At 38.8% G+C, this 13,972-nt stretch overlaps 1 protein-coding gene across 3 annotated transcripts in view; it reads right to left on the reverse strand.

The window, feature by feature from the left end:
• GNB4 (G protein subunit beta 4) overlaps positions 1 to 13,691 on the reverse strand; it is a 51,147-nt gene extending 37,456 nt beyond the window's left edge. Inside the window, exon 1 of one of the 3 annotated variants that reach the window (XM_031451549.2) lies at positions 13,529 to 13,691. The gene's annotated coding sequence lies outside the window, so the exon portion shown is untranslated. Of the gene's footprint in view, positions 1 to 719; positions 3,833 to 13,528 lie in introns of those variants that run through there. The other 2 variants (XM_064492980.1, XM_064492975.1) reach the window with 2 other exon arrangements.
• Positions 13,692 to 13,972: the final 281 nt, after the last annotated feature.

The raw sequence follows: 13,972 nt of genomic DNA on the forward strand, positions 1-13,972 counted from the left end.
ATTTAATGGAAATTAATTTGATATAACCATAGCGTTCTTTCAATTACTAGAACTTCTTGACTAAGTTCTTTTTCAACATGAATATTTGATTCGTTTAACACATTTTAAATAACTTGATCATATAGTGAAAGCATTGTTAGCTGAGTAGAAAGCAGCATATGAGTTATCATTTTAGAAGTTCAGCTGTACCAGTTACAAATATCAAAATGAGCCATTGTACTCAAGCCAATTTACTAAATAAAACAGAAAAAAACACAGTTGCATAATTCAAACAGCCTTCTCTCTCTACTTCTTAAAATGTCCACAGAATTTACTAAAACAAGGCATTATGTAGCCTGTACAATTATACTGCTGTGCTAGTGAACAGCTATTTTAATCTATATGAGACAAAGCCATACGAGTGTTTCTTAGCTACTAATAATTTTCATACAGATCATGAAAGCTCATGTAGGCATGAAAGTATTTTAAACTGTACTTTAAAAATTAAAGCATAAACTACTTTTGCCTACTAAAAGAAGTCTATTTATCAGAAAAGTTAATTTTAAGTTTGCTATTTTACAATTAAATTCTCTAATATTCTGCTTTTCTCTTTGCAATAATGATTCATAATTCCTATACTTTATTTAAAAAAAAAACCCTAAACTCATAATGAATTAATTGAGGTATTTAAAGCTTTTATGATCATTCTCACCAGGGAATTTAAAAACACACTTGCTTACCCACCCCAAGTAGTCTTCCAATTACAGATACTCCCATGTGGCTTTCTTTCTCAAGAAGTCAGCCAACAATCCAGAGCTGCGGGGGGCGAGTGGGTGACAGAGGAAAACGGAAGTCAGAGGTACTGACAATACAGTATTGGCATTAAGTTTTGCTTTTTAATGTTTTTTTTTTATTTGCTACCAAATTTCTCATTACAGGGAACATTTTTAAGTGCCCAAAAAGTAACACAGTTCAGCCTCTTGTGAACTGAAGGCAGTCTGTTTTGTCTCCGTTCCAGGAAAAATAAGGTGCTGCTCTCAAGTCTGTTTCCCATCACCTAACTGGCATGTTCTGGCATAGTTCATCCTCTCACCAAACACTGACTGAATGCCTATTATGTGCCAAGAACTGGGCCTACACATGGATTAAACACAGGCCCAGCTCTCCAGGAGTCTGCAGACTAAGAAGGAAAACAGACATTTAAGTGCATGCTCACATAGGTCCATAATCTATTGCCCTAAACCCTAAGGGCCAGATGCGTTTCAGAATTTGGGAGTTCACAGATTTTAAAATGATAATTTTAAAAGGTTTTTCAGATTCTGAAAAGGTGTATTTATCATATATTTCAAAACACCCCAACTGGACTCTGGGGCAGCACCAACATGATCCAAAAGTAGTATTTCTGCAGCAACAGGTGGGCATAGTCACAACTAGGTGGGGAGAAAGCAGACTGGCAGCAGTTTCCTGTTAGCGCAAGTCAGGCTGTGGCACCAAATGAGTTCAAATCACGTAAGGTTTTCCCACTAAAATGATAACATGAAAAAAATCCGCAGTTTCAAAGGATTCTGGATCTCCAAATTGTGGATAGGAGCTTCTTGCCCTGTAATACGTAAGAGGAGGATTTCCTGGATGACCCCTGAACTTTAAAAGATACTCAGTATTTAACCAAGAGATGACGTCTATTGAGCACTTACTATGTGCCATGCACTGGTCACAACTCTTCACAGCAACTCACTGAACAACCTCAGATCAACCACAGAAGGTAAGTGCTAAGCCATCTTCCTTTCACAGATGAGAAAACTGCATGTTATGGAGGGTATGAGCCTTACCCAAGTTCACACAACCTAACAGAGCTGGAGTTTGACTGCACTTGGGGGGTGATGCCAGAAATTGTTTACCTTCTCTGCCCCTCAACTCCCTCTGTGCAGTAGAGACACTAGTATCTATGCCCAGGGATTGTTTCAGGGATTAAATCATACACATTTACAAGACGTTCTTGGAACTTTAAGTCAGAGCTAATTTGGCCCAGCAAGGGAAATAAATGAAGAAGCTAAAATAATCATATAATCATCAGGCCGATATCTTTATCTGTTGATGGAGCAACAGGCATAATACATTAATACTTTAAATACAAAGGGAAAATAAATTTATTACCAGAAAGAATTCTGTTCATGGCCTCAGCATCCCACTTCTGCTGAAATGCAACCACTTATTTCTCTCAACTCCTTGAGAAACACTGAGCCTTCCTCCCTGATTCTAGAGGCTCTCTAAGTTTGCTGAGAGAGGACCTGAACAGTCTCTGTCCGCATGCACCCTCACTTACAGACCAGGACTCTGTAACGAGCTGGGAGGAGAGAGGGAGATTCAAAGGGGGAGAGGACAGGAGAAAAAACATCCAATCTTTGAAGGGCTTTCTCAAACTACATCCACCTCCTGAAGATTTCAATATCTGGCTCACTCCAACTGCACCTTGCCCATCCCCACCCCAAAAGTCTGTGACTCCTAGATTGGGGCATTATTAGTGTTGTATCAGTCAGGTGTGTAAGGGACGAAACATGGTTGATAACCACTAATTTAACCAAATAGCCTCATCATTGGTTCTCCAAGGGTGAGGACCAGCAGCATCAGCACCACTTAGGAAGCTTTTAGAAGTGTAACTTCTGGCCCCTTCCCAGGCCTGAAGAATCAGAAACTCAGGGCGGAACCCAGCAAGCTGTGTTTAACAAGCACTCCACGTGATTCTGATGCCTCCTGGAATCTGAGAACCTCAGGTCTAAACTCTTGTCTAAAACTATTTGCTTGGAGGAAAGTTCAAGAATATGTGTTCACGCATTAAGAAGTTCCTAAAAAAAACAAAACAAAAAAACTAAATGGCATTTATATTATCTTCCTGGTCAAATACAACATCTAGATACTTTAAAAATAAAGATATTAGATGGCATACAATTATAGAAAGGAATCATTTCTACTCCAACTGGTTTTAAAATAGAGCAAAACTATTTTCTATATCAGAATCGTGCAAATTTTTAAAATCATCTTTTTCTGAAGGACAGCTTGAGAATGAGAAAGGGGGCGATTAAAAAGAAAAGTTTCTGTATAAATTTCCTATTTCAACACTCACAACAAGATATTTTTTACAAAGAAATCATTAACAATTCCTTGATGTATTGCAGGTGTTATCTTCCCGTTCTTCAAGGGAAACAATGCATCTGGCAAAATCTTCATTTTCTTTTCTTTTTCCTTTTTTTTTTTTTGGTAGTCAATACCTCCTTCATAATAATCTACCTGTATTTGGTCTCACTTTGCCCTTTAAGAAATATAAAAATGAAATAAACACAGGACTGGAAAGAACAACTTACAAGCCAAGTTATCTTCTATTTTGAAATACCCATGTCACCTAAAAAGAGAGATACTTGAAAACAAATTTTTTAACTTAAGGCTTAAATGCATTAATCTTTATTAAAGTAGCAAAGATTATGAGAAAACACCCACGAAGAAAATAGTGTTTCGTGTATCTTCGGAATTAACTAAAAAAGGAACCAGGATTCTGAAATGCTAAAACTGACTTCCATTTATTTTTTTAATCTGTGTTTAAGTTTACTTAACAAAAAGCACAAGAGGTTCAGCCCCCACAAAGTCATAAATCAGTCATCTGGAAGACAAGCTTCTTATCCAGGTATCATTAAACAAATCCGTTTGGGGTGAACACTTCATATAATAATCTGGGGTTCTGTCACTGAACAGGCTATGTCATCATTGCATAAATGTAAACCAAGATGGTAAATTCCATGACCCAATAAAATGTCATGCATAAAAAAATGTTAAGAGAGAATAGGAATTCATGGAACTAAAAGTAAATAGATTCTGTTGTCTCATTCCTACACATTTTTTACACTTGTGTGTTATAAATTAAATCTCTTTGAAATCTGCAGTGTTTTAGACTATCTGCCATTTATAAACGCCAAATGTTTAAACAAAAGTTCTTTAAGTAAGTTTAATTTTTAAATTAAAAAAATTTAATAATCTTCTAAATCAAGAAAAGGGAAAAGAAGGGGAAGAAGTCTTTGAGGCAATGCTAACAAAACCTAAAATTACTGTAATATCAGGAACTACATGAAACCCTGATGCAGAGTACATGTTTTAAATTTAGTGTATCCTTTTTAAGTGCCCACATACATATATAGAGATACAATGGATGCTTTAAACGAATAGGTTTAGCTTTTTTCCAGTCAACATTTTGGGAAAGCTTTCAGAAAAAGAGTTTTCTTCCTGCACTTCCCATTATTTTTATCCACAGCCCTAATGTACATAAGAAATGAGGATTATCACCACTACTGTCACTTCAAATCATCATATGATTTACTCTTCCACTCAACAAATGTGTATTTAACACCTACCCTGCACCAGGCACTGGAACTGACCCACCCAATCAGCAAAGTTCATCTTCTCATGAGAAAGGTAAGTAAGAATAATTACATTAGGATGTAAGTGCTACAATAGGGTACATATTTAGAGTGTTATATCACCAAAACCAAATGTTTCATGAGAATGTGACTGAACATAATAAGGATCTCCCTTAAACTTAATGCAATACATTCTGAAACCACTGTCTGGAATTCACTGAAACCATTTTCAGTGTGCTTGTATTTTTAGCTGTACTACCTCTTAAAGTAACCAGTTCTATAAAATCACTGTCAGCTATGTAAAATAGCAGGGTATTTCCTTTTACTTTGTCTTCAAACTACTTTCTCTAAGCTGAGACGCCTCTAGTTTTAGCATTTCTAAGGCTTTGTGAACCAAACGTTAGGAAAATAAATTATGATTATGTAAATGACAGATCATAACTTTGGCACCTGTCTTTTCCCATGTGACTCTATTCAAGTATTATCACCTCTTGGATTTTTTTTGATAGGATCATGTGTGATTCATCTCTATACCACTAAGTCACACAGTCTTATACCCTTTAAACTCATGCAATTTGCTTTTGCCTTACCAGAAACAACACCTTAAACTTACCAGACTCGGTTATGTCCAAAAACTTTTTTAATGAATCCCACCACTAAAGGGTGAAAATAGGACAACAGAGGATATTAGAATTTCATCCAACAAATTTGTATGAGTAACTAACAGGCACTAATCATGACCTAGCTCATTTGCTGAGCTGGCTTGACAGCACAAAATGTGCGTTGTGTAATTAACATATTCATAGAAAAGTAGCTATAATTCCCTGTGTTCCCACTTTTAATGAAAGTAAAATACTTTAAAAGTTATCAATAATAAGTAGAAACAGTATAGCACTCAGTGTCTTTTTCCCAATACAGATTTCATTCTTTCTAACATAGAGCCACAATGCGTAGGCACAAGATAAAACTCTGGAGGTTTTACTAATTAAAAAAGCAAGTGTATTTATGTGATGTTGGTCTGAGATGAACGAACATCCACCAATGCTAACTCAGGATCACACTTTCTTTACCAAAATGTCATGGGACTGCTGTCTTGGTTTAGACCAACAGCTAATTAATAACCCACACTAGCTATGTGGGACTCAACTCCATCCCCAGCTTCCCCCCAATCACTAACGCCCTCAAAACCCCTCAGTCACAGGGGGCTGATCTCACCAGGTGGCTTGAACAGTGCGCTCCCTTTTAGTGACACTTACTTACACTGCAGTCACATTTAGTTTTCTTCTACTGCTCTGATTGTCCTATTGATGTTTTCATCCTGCACTTACGACCACACGCACCAGTACTCCTCCTCAGCAGCCTGAAGGAAACACACATTACTCCTGATGCTTCACCATCCCTTCACTACCTGTCTCACCATCATCCCTAGAAAGCATACAAAGATACTCCCTCATGAAAAGATTAGTTAGCACATAACCATGGGGGAAATTTACATACCAACACTTCCCTTCTCTTTCATATCTACAGGCACAGAGGAGTCTTTGTGTGGTTTTAAATTTCTTTTCCCCCTAAAAGCTTCCCTAGTGTCACCATACTAATTAATAGACATAATGAAACCCCTTGTTGATAAAATTTAATTCCCTTAGATAAAGGTTAACATATAAGCATGAAAACTAACATCTAAGTTTAAAAATTTTTAAATACCAACTGCTTTTGCTTTTTACACCAAATGACAAGGAGATCACATTTTTCAAAAGGTTTATTTCCCACCAACGGCTTCCCTGGAGGCCCATTTAGTAAGCAAAACACATAATGAAGATCCTTTGTTGATGAATTTCAACTTCCTTAAGTAATCAGCTGTCTACTATTTTTCCACGTAAATGTATAATTTAATTTATAGAAGTTTAGACAGCAAAAAATGTTTCAAATTGTTTCCTTATAAAAACCAACCACTATAAGCCTTGTTAATTATTCTAAATACAGTGTATAATCTATGTCACATGCCAGTTGGACAACAAAGCCTCATTCAGCTTAAGCTGCATTAATGGGTTTTTAATTTCACAAACAGTTAACTCCCAATTTTCTTATGTTAAACAATTCCTGGGTAAAGGTGTTTAGGTGGCAAACTCATAAAAATTGAAGGGGAAAAAAACAAAGTCAAGCCATTGTTAAATGTCATCATAACAAAAATACCAAAAATTCCTATGTAAGAGCCCAGAGGTTACTGGCTTTTTGAGCACAGGGACCACTGTCCTCATCTTTGTCCCTCCCAAAGTTGTGTTTTCACTTTAGTGTACACATTCTAACAATTTCTCTATAGCTACAAATATATTACAAGTTAGATGATGATGAAGAGACAGCAAAGCTTCTAAAAACATGGTATCTTTTGAAGAGGTAAGAATGAATATATAAGTACAGTCATTATCAAACTTTATATAACAAAAAATTACAAATGTAAATCAATTGGAGAGCTAAAGGCAAAACCGGAAAAACAATTTAAGCTGTATACTGCCTGAAATATTAAATACGGACATTAAGAGAAATTTTATTTTAGCAAGTTAATAGTGTACAAGTGTTGAAATCATTTAATGTGATTTCTACTTCAAAACAGATTAAGTAAGATATAGTTCCCAGCAATTCTGGAAGAAAAGGCTCTCCAACAATGCACACTAGGAAGATGGTATTGAGGAACACATGCTGTGAACTTATCGAGAATTTTCTGTTCACAACTATAGCACCAAAGGAAATTCTCTGGTAACTGTACCACCCATAGGACATCAGTAGGAAGGCTGTAGTGAAGCACTGTCTTTAAGAGGGCGCCTCTACTACCCAACTCTTGGGGTTTGAATACTGGCTTTTCCCCTGGCATATGCTAACTGACAACTGGAAAAGTCAACAAAGGTTAGCTGGAATTATTTCTACAGTTGAGAAAAGATGCCTTTGAACTAAAGATGGAAAAATGTTAAAAATATTTTACAAAAAAGAAGTATATTCAGGCAGAAATTATTTTAAGTAATCAAAACATTGTGGAGCTAAAAAGTTTAAGTTTTCATCATAAGCCAGATATCTCTTTAAATCTAACTACTGCCTGTTTTCTTTCCAGTCTTATTATGGTTAATTTTGAGGCTTACCTAAAATTAAAATTTTCAAATCTCTGTAATTTAAAAGTTAATTACTCAGTTTGTGACCAAAGTTCATCCATTTTTGTTTCTTCCTATTGACCCTCTCACCTTCCACTTACTACTCCACCAGAGAGCAGACAAAAGAGAGATGAAGTCTCAAAACACAAAGCTGATCACTTACTTGTTAGCTTCCAGGAAACCTGTAGCAGTGTCACCAAAAAATTTCAAACAGCACTCAAGTTATGGGATTCTCTGAGACAGCATCCTCCATTTGCAAGAGCATTCGATAAAGTACAGCCAGAAAGTTGGCAAATATTAATTCACACATATATTCATTCATTAAACAAATATCTGAGTTCCAACCACAGGCCTGAATATTCCAGGCGCTAGGGATTCAGCAGTAAACAAGTTTCCCCGCGGTCATGGTGCTTCATACCACATCCGTCTAGAAGATAATAAAGCATGTGAATAAGTAATAATGTCAAGTACAGGTAAGTGTTCAGGGGGAAAAAACTTGCAAGAAATTAGAGGGTGACTAGGAAATTAGAGGGTAATAAATTAATCTAAGTAAAGACCTGAATGAAAGGAGTGAATGAGCCATGCCTTCAATAGGGGAAGAACATGCCAAGCACAAGGAACAGTCAATGCAAAGGTCCTGAGGCAGAAACCAACCTGGCAAACTCAATCAACAGGAGAGAGGAAAGTAAGGCTGGAGGGGAGTAAGCAAAGCAGAGGATACTACTAGGGAGGTGGACAGGAGCCCAACCATGTGATCACCAAGGCCTCTTGACCATAATAAAAACTTCAGATTTTACCCAACAGGGATGAGCTCTGATGACTAAGAGATATAATCTGACTTGATTCAGACCTTTTAAAGCTTACGCTGGCTGCTACGGGACAGAGACTGGAAGCTGAAAGACCGGTTAGGCACTACTGCAGTAGTCTGTGTCAAGATGGTTTAAAACAAGGGTAGTCGCACTAGAGGTAGACAAATTTGGAATAATTAAGTCAGAGCCCATAATACTTGCCAATGGAGGAACAGATGTTGGAAGAGTCAATCAGGGGAAGTAAGGACAACTCTTTGGAGTTTCAAACTGAACAACTGAACAATGGATGGTGATACCATTTACTGAGCTAGAGAAGAATAAGAAGCCATAGCCAGTGAGGCAGGACGAAAATCAATGTCCCAGCAGCCAAGGGGAAAAATGCTTCTATAAGGAAGGAGTTCTCTCACCTGTGTCAAATGTGGCTGAAAGAGCTACTTTGGCAAGACTGACACTCCTGGTGAGGGATGACGGGGAAGAAAGGCTCTGGGGCACAGGAAGGATAAGTCTCTGGAGTAGGTTCAGAAGAAGATGGGAGACAAGGAGTTGAGGAGATGCAGCCCACATGGAATCCTTGAAAGACTTTTGGACTCAAAGTAGCTTTATTATTTTTTGAAGTTCTACTTTCCAGTTTTTGAAATTTCAAACTTAAAAATTGAAAAATTTAGTAAATACTCTTATTCCTTTCACCTAGATTCACCAATCATTAACATCTGCCACATCCGCTCTATTACTCTCTATATGTAATATTTACTATTGCTTATTCATTTGAGAGTAAACTGAAGATATTTTGAACCTTTACTCCTACATAATTCACTGTGTATCTTCTAAGAACGAGGGCACTTTCTTACACAGTACAATTATCAAATTATCAGGAAACCTAGCGCTGATGCAACATTATTATTTAGTATTCAGTACATATTCAAATTTTGCCAATGTCCCAATAATGTTCTTACAGCAACTGGATTTTCCAACCCAAGATCCAATCCAGGATTTTATGTACTGCATTTAATTGGCAGGTCTCTTGAACTTCCTTTAAATTGAAACAGTTCCTCTTGACTTTCTTTGTCTTTCATGGCATTAATATCCTAGAAGAGTAAAAGCCAGTCACTTGGTAGAAGAATCCTCAACTGAGGTCCCTCAATTGTTTCCTCATGATCAGATTTTGGTTATGCATTTTAGAAATACTACAGAAAAGTAATGATGCCCCTTGTTCAAGCACATCAAGAGGAACATATTTATTCCACTGTTGGTGATGCTAACTTTGGTTGAGGTTGTGTCTGCCAGATTTCTCCACTGTGAAGTCACTGTCTTCCCCCTTGGTCATTATCTCTAGAGAGATCATTAGAAACTGTATTAATATCCTTTTCCCCATCAAACTTTCTCCTTTGGTAACACCTGCCTGAATTAAAATCACCATGATGGTTGCAACTGGTGACTCTTCTAACTCTATTAATAGTTTCTTCACATTTTTATTGGCAGTCTACTGGGAAGAGCTTTCCCCTTTTCCTTATTTTATTTATTTATTATGAACTTGTGGATTCTGATTTTATTCAGTGGGTTATAACCTGTTACTATCGCTATTCATTTTGGTGCTCAGACTTTCCCAGATTTGGCCATTCAAGCTAGTTCCAATGTCCTTTTGACATGTCCCATAATTTTTTTTTTTAGTATTTCCTTACTTTGTGTTCTAGGCCGATCTTATGCTTTCCCTTCCTCAGCTCTGGAACCAGCCATTTAGACCTGGGCACTGGTTGTGTTCACTGCTACTAGGGTGTCACTGCTCCTAGGCCCTTTCCTCAGACAGAGCTAGGAATTATATGCATGTATGTATGAATGTGTGTATGTGTATTTTAACCATGAGTTCACATGGATAACTCTAATTCCAATCCAACACCACAGAGTTCTTCATTGCCTTCTTCTGTTTCGTATTTTTATTTCCCTTCTCCTACAGAGAAAACTCTAGCTCCCAAAATAGCAATGAATTTGCTCAGTCCTACAGCACACACAATATAGTTTCAGAATTGCTATAACTCTACCACTATAAATAACAGCCTACTACACAAACCTCAAAGTTTTTTGTATTTTTCTTTTCAGCAGTCCTTTTCATCTTTAGATTAAAGGTATATAATCGAAGTCCTGTGTTAAAAACTTACCTGGATTCATTTTTTTCCTAAGATCTTATGTTAGTCATTAAAATACAGTTGATTCATCTGTTGCTATTTGTATTCAATTTTGGAAGTTTTCTTCTCCCAGACTTGTTAATTTCATTTTGAACATATAAAGCATTAACAAGTTTCCAAAACTCAAAACTAAACAAACAGGTATAATCAGAGCAGTGCCATTCCCTCCACCAGTCCTTTTATTCAGCTCCTACCCAGCCCCTATAGGTAACTAATTAGTTTCTGGTTATCTCTCTCATATTTTTGTTCTATCAAAAAATTATGCTTTGTCAATGTGGAGCAGAGAAATGGGGCAGAATACTGGATCAAGAAAAAATTTAAGATGGGAGACATAACAGAATGTATTATAATGTAAATGATTCCCTAGAAATTGGAATTGAAGATGCAGAAGGGGTGGGTTAACTGCATAAGGAAATGCCTATCAAAATACCTTCTGGTTTAATTTGAGATATATCAGAGGGGTCCCACATTCCCAAATAGATTGCCATCCTGTTTGTGACATTTCAAATTAGTTATATCCATGGCTCTAGAGAACCCACATTAAAATGGGGTTATTATTTTTGAAGGATAATTAAACTATCACTACCTATTAATGTCAGTAGGAGAAATTCTGCCCAGGCAAGAGGGAGGGAGCTAAACATTTAACCAGGAATAGCCAGGTGAGAGAAGAATGGCTGACATGAGGATCTGTACAACAACACAGACGGACAGTAACGATCATGTTGGAAAAATGAACCCATATCTCTGGCATGTCTTGGAAAACTTACAAATATGCTAACAAGTAACTAAGGGTTATTCCTCATGCCCTGGAACCATGTCAGTGTGGCACAGAGAGAAGAATACAGACTTTAGAGATGTCTGGCCTTAAATTCCAGCTGAGTTACTTAATAGCTACATAACCACTGGCAAGTTACTTAACCTCTCAGAGGCACAGTCTCTTTACCTGTAGAACCAGATGATGTCTTCTTTGCCAAGTTAATGTGAGATATAAATAGAATAATGTATAGCATTGCTTCTGGCCCAGAATAAATGTTTAATAAATAGTTCCTATAATAAATGCATACAATAACCTGTATTAGCAAGGTAAAAACATAACACAGTCTGTGTACTTCAATAACATGTCTGAAAGAAATCAGTGAAATCACGCCATCTCAGCCAGTATTTGGTAAGGGCAGAAAAATGTCCAACACTTAGTTCCAATTCTCAATTTTCAAAATGTCCCAGAGTCTATTTTTAAAGTGTAAAAATATGTGCTGACATACTAAACTGCCAATGATTTCAAAGTAACAATTCTGGGGATGTGTTGATCAAATGGTAAAAACTTCCAGTTTTAAGATGAATAAGTTCTGGGGATTTAATGTACAACATGGTGACTATAGTTAACGATTCTGTATTGCATACTTGAACGTTGCTAAAAGAGTAGATCTTAAACATACGTACCACCCCCCCAACACACACAAAGGTAATTATATGAGGTGATGGATGTATTAACTAATCTTACCGTGGTAATCATTTTGCAATTTATATGTATATCAAATCAAGTTGTATACCTTAAACTTACACAGTGTTATATGTCGATTATATCTTAATAAAGCTGGAAAAAATTTAAAAGCATGGATTCTACAGGTTAACAAGGATCAACAACTCAGAATAACCTCCTAAATAATGCCTATGGTTCATAAAGAGATGAACTTAAATGTATCACAAACCATGTTAATCAATTCTATAATTTTATAAATGTGTACACAAGAATTAAAACGTTCAATAAATAGATTTTTTAAAGTTTCTATTTCACTTTCAAATTCATCCACAAACTAAAATGTAGCATGGAAAATCTTAAAACGATCTTTAACCAAATACTGAAATATACCATAAACCTTCAGAGCCTAGAATCAGTAATAACCCAAAAGCCCCAAACTGAAGAGTCTTAAAAGTGTGAAATGGCAGGGAGTCTCAAAGCACACAACTTTACATACACAGACCATCATTTTCCTCACCGACTAGAAATGACTCCTCTATTATTTTAAATAAGCAGTGTGTGCTCTATCTCTGTTCTAGAAGCCGGACTTAAAAGTCACAATCTCAGTTTGCAATACAAAGATGGACCGATAATAAAGCGTTCTAATCAACAATTAAATGCCAAATGTCTTAAGAAAACTTTCCAGTAGGGTGCTGCTAATCCACAGACCGAGCTATTTTGCCTGTGGAGAGAGAAAGATGCTTCCACACCCTTTACTAAAAGAGAAAGGGAAAGAGTGGGAGAGAGAGAGATGCAAAATAACAAAATACTGCTTGGATAAACAAAAGTCTGTTTTTAAACTTTTAGAAATTCTATCTTCCATTACCGAATAACAATAACTATCAAAGTACAATGCAATCATTTGTGTTTTGAAGCAGAAAAGAATGTGGAGAGAAAAGGAAAACATTTTACCATGCACTGAACTTACAAATAACCAAAATCCTTAATTTCCTCCTCCCGTCAAAAATATTGGGCATCGTATCATTTCCAAAATAAATTTAACACAAAACCTCTGGACTCGTTTTTAGCCCTCGGTGGAGAACTTTTATAAGCTCTCAGCGCTCTCCACTCAATAACCCTTCTGGGTAGCCCAGAATAACCGCTATTCTCGGAATAAACACGAGTTTGCGTTTCAGTGCGCGGAGGGGCCTTGGTGCGCGGGGAGGAACCGGGGGTCCGGAGGCCGAGACGACGCTCTCCCTCGCTCCGCAGAGCAAGCGGTCCGAGCGGCCCAGGAAGTGCCCGAAGCCGTGGAGGAGCGGCGAGTCCCCGCGCCAGAGCAGCGCGCCACCAGGGCGCGCCCGTCCCGTCCTTCCCGGGGGGTCCGCCGTCCGGAGCTCCCTGTCCCAAAGTCAGGAGGGACGTCGCCAGCCCTGCGGCGCCTCCCCGGCCGAATTCCGCCCAGGCGGCCCCGCGGCGCCTCACGCCCCCTACGGGAAGCCCGGGATGCCCCCGCGGGGCGCACCGACGAGCCGTAGCTGGCGCGGCCGCCGCCTACCTGGAGGGAACTCGGGCCCGCGTTGACCGGGCGTGCGGGGGTCCGCTGGGCGCTCGGCAGCCCCTCGCGCGCGGAGCCGGCGTGCAGAGCGCAGCGCAGCGCACCGCCGAGACCAGCGCCGCGGAGATCCGCCGACCACACCCAGGCCCGCGCCGCCCAGCAGCCAACTCCGCCGCGCGCGGGGCCGGGGCGGGGACGTGGCTGGAGGCGCGAGGCGCGAGGCACGAGGCGCGCGGGCCCAGCGGGGACGCGCCGCGGGGGCGCGCGGGCCCTGGAGCGTGCACCAACCGGGCGGGGGGCGAAGGCAGCTGGCGCGGCGCGCAGCTTCTGCTTCCTATTTTCTGTCTCGTTTCCTGCTAGAAGGAGAAGAAAAACATTAATTCCCGGGCAGTTTCATTTTCTTGGTGCGGCGTCTGGACGCCGGAGCACACTTCTGAGTAGCGC

Source organism: Camelus dromedarius, chromosome 2, assembly GCF_036321535.1.
Source record: "Camelus dromedarius isolate mCamDro1 chromosome 2, mCamDro1.pat, whole genome shotgun sequence".
Lineage (NCBI taxonomy): Eukaryota > Metazoa > Chordata > Mammalia > Artiodactyla > Camelidae > Camelus > Camelus dromedarius.